Genomic DNA, 14,302 nt, shown 5'->3' with positions numbered 1-14,302 from the left:
AAAAAAATTGGTTAAAAACATGAGCACTAGAATAAACAGAATGACAAGCCTCATATCTCTGCAAATGAAAAAATTGTTCTAGTCATGATCTTTAAGATAAAAGTCATAAGGACTACTTTACGGCTACTTTACAGTAGAAAAGATTAAATGAGATACCTTATTTAAAAGTATACAGCAAGTGGCAACTTCTACTATTTTCATAAATATTTACACCTTTACAATGTCACAGATTTAGAAACTAGTGCATGAAAAGAGTAAATGGTTTTTCCCCAAATCTATCGTTTATTTAAAGAAATAAATAAAAAAACTTAGTTACTTCAAAATAAGTATATTAATATAATAATAATATTGATATCACTTCCTACATTTACAAAGGAGCTCCACTTTTAGAAACCTCATGTATCCTCCAATGAGGTCCATTTTTGTTTTTCTACCTGCCTGGTATAAACATTAGCCTTTTTTGTTTGTTTGTTTGTTTTTGAGATGGAGTCTTGCTCTGTTGCCAGACTGGAGTGTAGTGGCACGATCTCAGCTCACTGCAACCTCCGCCTCCTGAGTTCAATCAATTCCCCTAATTCCCCTGCCTCAGCATCCCAATAGCTGGGATTACAGGCATATGCCACCACACCAGCTAATTTTTTGTATTTTAGCAGAGACAGGGTTTCACCATGTTGGCCAAGATGGTATCAATCTCCTGGCCTCGTGATCCACCCGCCTCGGCTTCCCAAAGTGCTGGGATTACAGGCATGAGCCACCGCACCCAGTCAAACATTAGACTTTCAAACCAAATTTAGATATAGTGTTTATAAGAACTCGTGTATCTCTTCAGAACTTGGCATCTTGAAACCAAGATCTGGTAAACAGAAACATCAGTAAGGGGGCCTTTGGTAGGGGAATACTGAATTGTAAGCCTCGTCAGTGGCATAAAGCTTTTCTCATCAATTTCTTACCCACAGAAAGCCCTATGTCCTCCAACTCTTCATATCTGTCACTTAGCTTGACCACCCTCCTGCTTTCTTTCATCCATCCACAAACAGTGCTAAAATGTCACTGTTGTAATCAAACAACACAGAAAAAAATAAAATGCTAATGCATCACTTTGACTGTCATCAACAAATGCTAATAAATAAATTATTGGATATAAGATTGAAACTTTTGGATACAATAAGCTGAAAATAGGCTGTAAATTGTAATACTGAGACAAGAAAATATCTTTGATAATACTGTAAATACGAATATGAACTGCTTAAGTCCTCATCTTGCATCCTTTATATTTAGCATAGTACAAGCATATGACATGCATTGACTATTAAACTGTAGTACCTACAGTTTGTAACTATTTAGTGGCTGCAACAGCTGATATTTCATGGTATTCAATAGTAAAACTAATGACAAAATCTATCAATAATCTAGTATAGGACATTTGGAAACCATTATATTTCTCCTACATAAAAGAAATAAATAAATGAATTAAAACATATATGAAAATTTGATATCTGAATGTTATCTATAAATGTATGGAAAATATGGAACCATCGCTGAATAGAGTTAATACTGCTTCAACAGAATAATATTTTGGTAAGGCTGAAAAATACTGAATACCTTTTGTTCTCATTAGTTATGCATTTAAGGACTGTTCCCTTTATTACGTGTATGTGGGTGAAGTCAGAGTCATCTGAAGACTTTCCCTTATCTGAACCTTCAAACTATGTTACCCAGCCACTGTTCATTAAAAAGGCACTTTCTACTTTACAGTTATTTTCGAAGCTCTTATTTTCCCTACCAGATTCTTATTTTTTTAAGGACAAGGTGTATCTATCTTGATTAAGTTTGGTAGATTTCACTAAGCCTAGTGTGGTATTTTTTCACAATATGTATTCACTTATAAATCAACTTTATATGATAAAATAATATTCAAGTCAGCAATGTAATGCTTATTTCATAGAACTAACTATGTCCCCATAAGTCTAGAATCTTCTTAGCTCTCTAAAACAAGTTCATTTTTAGTTAATAGCTTCTGAACTTTTAAAAGTGAAAATGTAGGAAAAATCCAGTGTCAAATACAAATTTCTGGAAAACTACTTTGGAGAAAGACATCTCTTCATTTTGTGAATTTAGCTAAAGAGGGACTGGAATGGAGTTGACATCAGCATGGACATCATCAGTGGTATTTAGATTTCATATTTACCACAATTCTTTTTAATAGTATGATATTATTTAACATTCAGGTGATTTGAATAAATTGGCATTGTCTTGGGGAAAGTTATATGCTCAAGCATGCATTACATACAAATTGTGTGTTCATACTTCACAGGAGTATGTATTTTGCATACCTTTATCAACTATCATTCACCTCTTTTTGTATATAAAACACACATCTCTCAGTTTCCTAAAAGAATGTCAAAAGAGATGATGGTTTTTCTTTTGGAGCATATGAGCATATTATTTCAGAAACGTCTTCACTTTTTTGGAATAATTGATCTCTGTGGAAAAGCAATTCTCTACTCGGTCCAATACGGCTATATTTCATTTTAAGATTAATATTTCCTGAACTGTTTTAACAAAGGTTAATCATAGTAACCTAGAGAACATAACCAAAAACAGTAGAAAAAGAACCAAATGTGTAAGACCGAATTCTCCTAACACAAATATTTCAAGGTATGTGTTACACATATTTTTACAGATTTCATAGGCACATATGATGAGATAGATGCCTCTCTAAAAACATGAACGATTATCTGAAAGAGGTGTTCTGGATCTGTTATGGAAAAAAAAAAAAGCTAGTAATATATAGAAAGCTATAACCATGTATTTGCTTTTTTTTCTCAATGATATATCTGTAATGCTTATATAAATGTTTATTTTTTACAATATGAAAAACACTATGTAAAAACCAATTTCCCCACCTCAAATGTAAAAATATAAAATATGTTTAGAGACAGTTAATGCCATATGCCAATAGCTCTTCTTGAATCCTCTGCTTTGCAATCAATAATTCTCCAACCATTAGTGAATATGCTCCATGACTCATCAGAAACAATACACAAAGTTAATGGGGATCATTCTTCCCCTCACCCTCCACACACGCACTGACACTAATGGAAGCTATGCTTCATATAGCGGAAGACAGATTCAAGATGGCACCAAGCCGAAAGGCAACTCTTCTTGAGGCCCTGTATACAATCTAACTCCTCCCCACAAAGAATCCACGACATCCATCTTACATTTTTTGGCATCCTTCAAGAAAATAATAGTAAGCATACTTTATATGGCTAGAAAAGAACCACATTTTTTTCAGCTTAACACTCACTGTGAATGGCAAAATGTACTTCAGTTACGAAAATATCTGAAAGGAATGTTTCCAGGACCTATGCCATTGTGCTTTGTTTACCAGTCAGATGCTTTCTCAAGAATGTGTTCAAATTATAAAGACAGTATCTCCATGTATAGAAACTCTTCAGAGCCCATGTTACAGCAGAAACACATTTTTACCTTTGCTAATATTCAAAACAATACCCTCCTATCTGCAAGTAAAAATCTTTCATTCTTATGAATTCAGCAATCTTTTATTAACATCTGCTCAGGACTTTGGATTTGTTTTTTTTTTTTTTTTTTTAATTTTCTAAAGAAAGTTCTAGTAAAAGAAAACACATATTAAGTATTTGAAGATAATTGCTATTTACTAAAAACTCTATTTTAAAATAATTTTAGTGACTCGTTTATGTTTTGTAACTTCAGGACAATGGTAACTACAGTGTCTCTAAAATGTTCCTAAGTAACAATCATACTCTATTTTGGCCTTTGAGAGGTGTTAAGACTCATTCTCTAATTATAAGTCTTTCTCTATTATTACTACCTCACCATCAAATCTCTAAACTAAATAGCAGCTTTGAGGAAATAAAAATAGATGTTAGGTGGTGTGTTTTCTCAAATTTTGGTTACAATGGATAAGAAAGACAAGGTATTTCTACATATAATAAAATAAGCCAGTTTGATTGTTTTGACCAGCAAACTCTTTAAGCTTTCTCCCAGAATATTGTTTTTCTGCTTTATCCTAGAACAACACTGTCCAAAATAAGTACGATGTTAGCCATATTTGTCATATTAAGTTTTCTAGACATCATGAAAGAAAGAGAGAGAGAGAGAACAGGTGAAGTTTAATCTAGTAAGATCTTCTATTAGAACCAATATATCAAAAATTATCATTAAAACATATCATAAATATAAAAACATTAATCAGATGTTTTACATTCTTTCCCCCATATAAAGTTTTCAAAACCCAGCAGTATTTTACACTTCTCAATCTGGACTAGACACATTTCAAGTGCTCAACAGCCGCATGTGGCTACTGTACTGGACAGCACATTCTAGATTTCCAAACATATGAAGCTTTTTGGCCTAAAAGACCATATACTTTAAAATCTTCCTATGTCACATTCTCTATGATCCATATTGTTGGGATTTTATTTTGAGCCAATCACTTCATGAACCTATTTCACTTCTTTCCTCCACTCTCTTGACTCTCATATCTACCACCCACCCTAATGCCTTTGCTTACAGAATTTTAAAAACCCAATCACCTATTCTTTTCAGCTTCTTCTAAGCAATACCTGAGATGTTCTCTAATCTGCACATCTAACACCAAGCAGAAAGCCAGAAGGTGCAGCAAGATTATTTATTCTCTGTTTCCATAAATAGATCAATCAAATACAGCCCTAATGTATGGCAACAGTGACAAATGGAGGGGCGTTTTTTTCTTATAATGAAGATAAGGCACTTTATATAATAAAGTAGCACACCCTTCTTCAATGAGAAATAAAACTTTCAATGAGAAATATAATTTTACTCTTTTTTTCTCCCAGGAGAAATTTTGGGTTAGTCTGTTCTTGTTCTGGAACAAAACCCAGTGTTTCATTTCATAGGAATTCTGTGCCCAAAGGAAGAACAGAATGTTGGAATCAAAATTTAATGAATTCAACTTGGAGTCTAACTTTGCCTCAAATGTGGAAATGTAAACACAAGCAATAATATCTCAAACCATGTAACACTTCAGTTTCTCTTTGGCATGACTGCACAGAGAACCACACTTGATGTGTAGCTACACACAAATTTGTTCATAGTTATATAAGGAAAAAATTAAACTAGGCATATGTGAGGTTTTTCTGAGTCTCTTAGTAATAATGAAATCTGATTATTATGTCTTAAGTGATACTATAATTATAGATGAACAGGTTTTCTGTTGCTGACCCAACCTGTTCTTAAAACACAAAAGGCAACTTTTGTAGTCTTCAGCAAGGAAACCCTCCGTTAAACTAATAAGACTAAAAAACCTATGCCGACATTTTCAAAGAAGATCTAACAATATAATAATAATAAAGTAACTCCCATGCAAATACACAAAACAGATAAAAACTAGAACATTAGGTTTTCCTAAAAAGTTGAGCCGTAGTTGTCACCAACTTTAAGAAAGCAAGATACAAATGACAGCGATGTGCATTCTCAGGCTACAAAATAACTTATTCAGTGCCTCTATCTATAACTACATCTAAGACAGTCTAAGTATTGAACTGCACTTTCCTGGGATAAATTTTACAGTCGTTGAACTTTCATTTTCTGTCTGGGTGATAATATTTTATCTCAACAGCAAGGAGAAACACCAACACACTTAGGAACCCACACAGAAAGATAACTGTGGAGTGGCTCTCTTATGCTGGTATAGAATACTTATGTACTAAACACCCTCTGTGTATAAACAGACACTGTGTTCAAACCCAGGAGGAAGGGACACAGTGTCCACCGGTGTAGTATTTCAAAGCACGTTGCACAGGGCCCGAAAGTCTAAAAGCATTAATTATGACTTCTCTCCTAGCGTATTAATTTAAGAAATTCCTCAGAGTATATGGCAGAGTTTGCCATCCATCTGCTATGACTTGTGCCTGTGCTGGTGGGCACACAAAGTAAAGTCAGCGGCAACAACCTTTCTGGCAGCTTCTTAATTTTAATCCTGGGTGGACATACTCCACGGAAATACACCCCAGAATCCCAACAGCCGCATACTCTCTCGGTCCCAGAGAGCCCTAAGAACACAATATTAGTCTGGTAGCAACACCCCTGTAGTTGTAAAGTGCTGTGCGAGAGGAAGGCATAAGCGCCACCATATACCTGCTCGTGTTACTGGCTCTCGAATCAAAGTATTCTCACATGACACATTACTACCAATAACAGATTCCGGCTCCGTTTAAAAAAAAAAAAGTGGGGGGGGGCTACATATTTGTCCTGCTTTTGTCTAAAAACCAGAACCCAAGTACTAACTACTTTTCATTCTTTTCAACCTTTCATGAAAGCAATTCAATCAAACAACTGCGGCTCCACCCAAAGAGCTTCTATACTTACTTTTCTTACAGTTTTTGAGTGACGCACTGCAAAACGATGAAAAAAAAGAAGAAGAAAAGGAGGAGGCAGCCCTCTCCTGCAGGGCGTCTTCCGCCCTGTAAACTTGGCAAAAGGCAAACTGGCCTGAAATACAGCACTCTCCATATAAGGCAGCCCAGCTAAACATGTCATGCGTAATTTATGGGTAGCAGGCAGAGAATTAACCTTTGCGTGCACATATTTGGCCCAGATGAAAACCGGGCGGGATGGCAGCCCCGGGGCCAGGGATGCGGGAGCCGCCGGGAGGACCCGCGCGCCGCTCGCCTCGGAGGGACTCGCACCTTCCCCCGACAAAGATCATTAAGTTGTGAGTACACTTGCACGCACCTGTTTCTCTTCTCGCCCCACTGTTTCTCCCTGGGTCCCGCTGGGTTGCCAAGCCGTGCGCCGGCTGCGCCGTGACAGCGTCCGCAGAGCCCACGGCGGGGAAGGGCGCAGGAGCGGCTGCGGCTCACCCTCCCGCCTTCCCCCGGGCAGGAGGTGCTGAGGGACGCGAAACCAACCACCGCGCGCGGCCCGCCCCTGCCCGGGAGAACCGCGGCCGGCGAGCACCTCCTCGCACTTCCTCCTTCAACCACCGGCAGCCCCGCCGGAGTCCGAACAATGAAGCGCGGCGGACCAGCGCGGGGAAACTGTGAAAATGGAAACTTACCTCTCACATTTTTTTTTCAGAGGCGGCCCGACTGTCGACCGAATGCCCAAGGCATTGTGGGAGTCATGATTCCAAGATGCCCGCGACGGAAAATGGAACTTGTCAGCTCCTTGTCACGGGAGCATTGTGGGCGCTACAACTCACTCAGCTGCAGTGAAAAGACTGTTGCATGTCTCTGTGCAGCCTCTTATCGCGGAGGTCTGGCTTCCGCTGCTGCTGCGCGGCCCCTCCCCCGCCCGCCCAGCCCCACCAGGAAGCCCAGGGCGGACTCGTGGAGCTCCTAATGCACGCGGCGGCGAGGAAAACGCTCTTCAACTTTCGGCTGGCGCCCTCCCGCGCTTCCCCGGGCCCCAGGGTCGCCTGTCAACCGGACAGAGTCCGCAAGGGCGGGTGATGGGTGCTTGCCCCGCGGCGCCGAGAGCAGGAGGAAGCTGGAGCCCGCGCGGGCGCCGTGGATCCCCTCGGCGTCCCGTTGGTATCTTCCATCTCATGCGTTCAACATTGTAACCTCGCGGCGGGCGTGCAGACCGGACGCCCTCCAGCTACTTACTTCTACCGACTAGCTCGACACACCAGTGGGTTCGTTTTGAAAGAGGCCCTTGCACCGGGCTTTACAAGGAAGCCGGCAAGGTTAGATTGAAGGTTAGAAGCCGATTAGACTAGAATCCTGCGATCTGGTGAGACTGCCGCCTTAAAATGCACCAAACAGTTTTTGAACCTGGAGGGCTAACAGGCGGGAAAAACATCTTCAAGATTGCCACTGTACAGCCTGTCCAGTTTTGGAAATCCTTAGTGAAACTGTCACACAAGCACAAACACTCATATGTCAGCTTTCCTTCTACTTTGTAAATAATATTTGTAATTTACAAGCCACTCTATTTCCAACTTTACACCATGTGATTTAGAGAAAGCAAAGCTCCCTCTTTAAAAATAATACATTACTTTCTGAAATACCGCGATATTCCACAGCAAGTAAGCCATATTGTCGCTAGAGCAAATAAACCACAGCCCCACATCATAATTCACTGGGTGCTGTAAGATGTAACTTGGCTTCGCTTTGAATGGAAAGAATGCTGAACGTCTGTGATGTGATGAAGTTTTGGAGATTGGGGGCAGGATTTCCTTTCAATGTAAGGAATTCGGATAACTTGTGCAACGAAGATTCTAATGAAAAACGTTTGTCCCATGTTTGGGACACAATTTGGGACAAAAATGCTGGATATGGTACAACATTCTTCCTGCAGGTTAGGTTGTGTTGAAGAAAGTGAGGCCAGCTCGCGGTGAAGGAAAAACATCAGAAAGGTGCTAAAGTGCAGAAATACCTTCCAGAGGCACTAACAGCCGACTTGAGTTCTTGACCTTTAGCTAGATCCACAAAGCACTGAGTTAAAATTGTACACTGAGCCCTTCCAGAACAAATAATTAATTAAATGGTGCCTCTTCCCAGCGTTAATCGTTTAAAAGGACTCAAGTACCCACACAGTTTTAGCAAACTAAAAGAACACTGACACTTTCTCAGAGAACAGGAATGGGAACTTTCTATCTGCCCATTAGTAACTACCCCAAGCTATGAAGACTTCCATTCCTCTTACTAAGCATTCAGCAACTACATTTAATGCCTACTATGCCAGTGATGCAAGAATGGATAAGACAGTCCCTACACTCAAGGATAACACCTCTACTAGGTGAGAGACAAACCAATTAATTCTGCATAAGGGATAAGTGCTATGATGTTGGAAGCAATCCCACGAGGGCTCTGAGGATGGTGAAGGAAGGGTTCCTGGAGGATTTACATTTAACTGGTGCCTTGAAAGATGTGTAGAAGTTGGCAATATCAAAAGGGAGTAGAGTCCAGGTGGAGAAAAGAAAAGAGCAGGACAGGCTGGATGGCGTGGCTCACACCTGTAATCCCAGCACTTTGGGAGGCCATGGAGGGTGGATAGCTTGAGGCCAGGAGTTTGAGACCAGCCTGGGTGACATTAAAAGACCCTGTCTCAAAGAAAATGAAAAGAGTAGGGTATACACAAGGGGCCTGCCAGCCTTCTCAGCCTTTCTATGAGAAGCGAGGGGAGGGTAGTACAGGAAAGTGGCAGGAGATGACGCGAAAAGTAGGTCTGTGTTAATCTAACAAGTCTCAACTTTACTGTCAAAACTAATGAGCTAGAAAAGTTTAGGCAGCAAGGGCCAGAGATGGAGTCTAGACTTGTATTGCAGAAAGTTCCTGTGACGGCAGCTTGGAGGGTGAATGAGAGTGTGGGATGGAGGGGTGAATGGGTGTGGACAGACTGGAAAAATGACTCATGCAGGGAATGAGGAAGGGAGGAGCCTTGGGAGACTCTCAAATCCCTGGCTTAGCCTACTGAATTGCTTACTACTTGCCTTTTAATGTCTTCATTTTGCCTCCCATTGTCTATGATATTAAAGGCCTAACTTCTTAGTAGAGCAATGCATCTGCTAGCAGGTTGGTGTCCTAGCTGGCTTCCATGCCCCTCTGCTTAGAATGCCTGCAAACCACTAAGGACTAATCCTGGTGGTAGAAATTTATTTTCAATTGTTCTCAAACCCTTGTAGAATTCCAAGTTAGAACTGTGGTGTTCTTTTATCATGTGGGTTAGAAAATTTGCTGTTTGGAGCAACATGGTGAAACAAAGGACTTTTGAACCTGTTTATGGTGCAAAAGGGGAAATTATGTTTCTACTTCAACACTGAAGGAGGGGGGAACTTCTGGGAGCAAAAGAGAAATTGAAACTGAGATGAGACATGTTTTTTGCTCCATGACAGAATACAAAGAAATACAAGGATGATCCTTTAATGTTAGAAACAGTAGAATAACCATCCTGGTAAATAAAAAAGAAGAGAAAAACATGTTATTTTACATTAGATACAGAGAAAAACATGGCTAAGAAAACTCATAAAGCAATGGTCAATCTATAACTCAAAATGAGTCCAAATAAATTGTGATATAAAGCTACATTACCACTGATTTGGCCTAATTTACTATCATTGATAACATAACATGAATGATAATATTTAAAATATTAAAGCACTGTAACAGACACCAGATCATATGTTAAAACTATTAAATCATGGTGTCAGCTTTCAACTGCCAGTAACATCTTAACCACATTTCAAACTATGGAAAGTACTAAAAAATCATTATAGTAATAAAAAGTCAATAGTTCCTCATTTAGAATACCATTGATATCCCCTCAGTGCCAGGAGAACATTATAGTTACTCCTATTTCTGTGAAGTGTATAGTCCACAGGTTCATAAGTGAGTATATCCGTGAGTATAAAAAGAAGGTCATTTGTGGGTGGAGAGGGAAATTATAGAAAACAATTTCAGGTAAAATAAACTACATTTTCAGATAAAGGAAAGAGTGTTCACTACAGGTTCCTGAAATATTTCAGTCCATTCAAGTTTTAATTATACCAATGAATCTCAAGAGAAATACAGTTAAGGGATATGGTTTTTATAGATAATATCAGCTCCTTGTTTACCAATAATAAAGATAAAGATAATGGCAGCATTTATCTTTTTCAGTCCAATGGGGATATTTAAGGTAACTATGTAAGTGTGTGAGTGCCTGTGTGAATTGTGACTTACTTCTTCTGCATACCGCATTCATAGCTCAGTAAGCTCTCACTGCCTCTGCAATATAACTTGTCTTTCCTGACACACACACACACACACACACACACTCTTACCCACACAAATCACCTAAATAAAAATATCTCAAGGAGGTATACCCTTTTAAAATGATATTTTTATTATACCAGGATAAAAATAATTGATTGAAAGATGGTGTCAAAACCAGAACCTAGTCTCATGTCCTGTGCTTCCTAATCAATATTTAAATATAGATAGTCAAGAGAAGATGACTCTAAAAGGCAATCAAAAGTTGCAAACATTCTTGTATGGAGAATCAAGTTTAAGTAGATGCATTAAATGTATCACATTAAACTTCACAACAGGGTTGAGGAGAGAGGTGAGACCTTTTGTAGAATTCAAACTTGTTCAGATATTTGAATAAATATACTTGAGAAGAAGAATTACATGAATTTAGTTTATCTTCAAAGACCTTTATATATTTTGTACACAACACAATTTCTTTGTGCTCACTATTTAAAAATAAAAATATTTATTCTAATAGATACTATGTATATATTTGATATATATACAATATTATATATACATGTTATACATATAATATACATATATGTATACATAATATACAATATATGTATAACATATGGCACATGAATGTGAAAATATATAAAATCAGTATCTTTGCTACTAAATGTTTGTAAAATTTAAAACAGTTAAATATTATGCATTTCTCAAGTTATTTTACCTAAAAGTTGAATCTATATATTCAATATCATTATTTTGGGATTTGGCAATAGAGAGACAGTAAGCAAATACATTTTGAAATTAAAAGTTCAAAATTATAGAATTTTAGCATTGAATGGAATGTTAAAGAGCATCTGGCCTTGTTCCCTTGTTAAACCAGAGGAGTGCATTATATAAGGAACTTGGCACCATGGCAGAGCAGAACTGACATCAGTGTCTTCTGACTCTCTCAGGCCATTCATTTTCATTGTCTTTTTTTTTCTTAAAGACAATGAGGCCAAGAAGCAGCTCTAAAATAGGCCTAACAGTTCCCCCAGTTTAATGTGAGGAGGTGCTACATTAGATTTCCAAGAGAATAGTTCTTCCTTCCTCTGTTTCTTCCTTCTTTCCTTTTTTCCTTGTTTTATTCTTTCTATTTTTTCATCCCTCCTTTCTTCTTTCCATAGAGAAAACACCTTTCACACAATGACTCTATTCATTTCACAAACATTTATTGAGCATCAGCCATGGCTAACTCCTATTCTAGGTACTGTGGTTCCAGAAATGAACAACACAGATAAATCACTTCCCTCAAAGGGGTTGCATTCTACTAGGGGGAGAGAAGCAACAAAAAATAAGTCAAAAATAAAAAATAAAAGATAAATAATGAGGTAATTTCAGATGGAGATAAGCGCTATGAAATAAAATAAAGCAGGTTAGGGGGATTTGGGAGAGGAGGTTGTGTGAAACAGGATGGAGGACTGAGCTGGTCATATGCAGGCAAGGTTCTCAGCGAAGTGAGGAATAACTGGGGAAAGAGCATTCAAAGCAGTGGGACTGCATGGCAAGAGCCCTAAGGCCTGAGTTCACCACAGGGCTAGAGAGCCCTATGGTGAACAAAAACGACCTAACCTCAAGGAGCTTACAGTTAAGAAAGAGGGAAAAAATGAATCTCAATCAAATTCATCACGCTCAAAATGCAAAGCTACAGCCATGATACTTTTCCTCACTGGGAACCATTGACATGTTTGATTATGTTAGAGGCAAGGGTCGGGGTGGGGTGATGGAACGTTTTCTAAATTTGGTTTTCACAAAGATAACTGGATAACTCTTGACTGCTGTGTAAAGGCTGATAGTCTAATCTCAGAACAGAATGCATGACGTGCACCACTGCTGGGAATGAGAGCAAACCAAAAGTGGGCTCTGTCTAGGAGGGCAACGGGCAGCAAATGGCTGGGGACCCAGCAGCAGAATGTGATTTGGTTGAAGACCCTCAGCAATGGGGTACAACAAACATTAGAACCTTACATCTCAGTGTTGAAGAGAAGGTGTAAGACTCATGATCCTCAAGATAACGTACCTTGAGGGAAGGGAGATGTGGTATGCCTGTCTGTGTGTGACTTATTTATTACTTGGTGTCAACACAATGTAGAAAATTCAAAATTAATGAAGGTAGAATATTTTTGTATCAGTGGTGTTTCCAGTTCCCAGAGATAGGAAACTGTTCGTATTACAGTTTATTTCCTTCTAGGCTTTTCCCGTGCATTTTTAAAAGCATAGTTAATATTGTACTATATATGCAATTTATTTTCTAAATTGAATCTTTTGAGACAAGCTTATAAAACAAAGGACACCCCCCATGTCATTTATATGTAATCTTAATTTTTCATGAGGTAATGGAAGCTGGAAAGTTGGCCCTTGACCAAAGCCTTGCAGCTAACACAAGGACAAGCCTCCTGCCCCACAGTGTTTCACAGCCAGTACCCTAAGCTCTGGAATTCATCTGTCTAATGTGTAATATATTTATAAACACTCTACCTGGGATGTATGTATACCTTCTACTATGGACTGTCATTAGAGACAAGGAAATATGCAATTGTGATCTTTCAATAAATTAAACAGATATAAAAATAAATATATAATACACCCAGAAGATCAAAATTGACATATTATCTATTTATGCTTATAATATGTAACTACACGTAATATTGTAAAACACTTTCTACCATTTCATAAAATTCTGTGTTGTCATTTAGCCCAGAATTCCCTTGCAGTCTTTTAAAAATAGTATCTAATAGGGCTTTTAATATAAATATTGTGATGTAACTGTTTTATGTACTGTAACCCAAACATTTCTACATAGTAACACTGTTCCATATAGAAAACAAATATGAAAAAATATGGCCATTGTCTTACTTATTTCTAAAGGCAAACCAATCTTTGACAATGCCAATAGCAGGGTTGATGTTCTTAAATGCTGGCTGTATCTCTATCTACTTATTCATTGTATTCTTGAGGTTCCTTTCTTTTGGTTTCTATGATATTCCACATCTCTCTCTCCATTCCATTGTGTGAGTTCTCTCCGTGGATCTTTTGTTAGCTCCTCTTATTCCTTCTTGCCTATCTGAGTTTCCTGAAATTACCTTCAAATCATGTCTCAAAAGATGTTCTAAAGAGACCTTTGAATAAGAACAACATTTGTCCCATTAATAAATGGTGGGAGTTTCACATATCTGTTTCTTTGTCTCTTCTTTCCTCTTTGCCTTGTCCAAAAGAACGGGAACTGAGCAGCGCAGTCACAAATTAATTTTAATATCTTAACTTAGGCATCAGTGCACTGGCTATTGCTCCTTAATACATTTAGCACATAGTCATTGAGGGCTGACTATGTGCCAACGGCTGTGCTTGGCACTAGGGATGAAGAAGTTATTAAGTCTTCTGCAAGGTGTTCATAGTCTAGCGGTTGGGGACAGACGTGGGGGAAAAAACACAGTTGGAAAAGACTGTAGCAAATGAAACCATTCAGTTAAATTCCACAAACACTGCATGCTTACCATGTGCCAAGCAGATGGCAAGGAGGATAGGACTGGGCAAGGCGGTGCTCC

At 38.5% G+C, this 14,302-nt stretch overlaps 1 protein-coding gene across 40 annotated transcripts in view; it reads right to left on the bottom strand.

The window, feature by feature from the left end:
- The window catches only part of MBNL1 (muscleblind like splicing regulator 1), a 222,522-nt gene that overhangs the window by 193,192 nt on the left and 15,028 nt on the right, over nt 1-14,302 (bottom strand). For 23 of the 40 annotated variants that reach the window (XR_001488518.3, XR_012430804.1, XR_012430805.1 and 20 more), the window contains exon 1: nt 7,085-7,248. The exons of 5 other annotated variants lie outside the window; for them this stretch is intronic. The gene's annotated coding sequence lies outside the window, so the exon portion shown is untranslated. Of the gene's footprint in view, nt 1-6,393; nt 7,249-14,302 lie in introns of those variants that run through there. 12 more of the 40 variants (XM_005546135.4, XM_065539404.1, XM_065539406.1 and 9 more) reach the window with 4 other exon arrangements.

Source organism: Macaca fascicularis, chromosome 2 (assembly GCF_037993035.2).
Source record: "Macaca fascicularis isolate 582-1 chromosome 2, T2T-MFA8v1.1".
Taxonomy (NCBI): Eukaryota; Metazoa; Chordata; class Mammalia; order Primates; family Cercopithecidae; genus Macaca; species Macaca fascicularis.
Note: the sequence above shows the minus strand (reverse complement) of the source record. Positions and strands in the feature narration are given on the sequence as shown.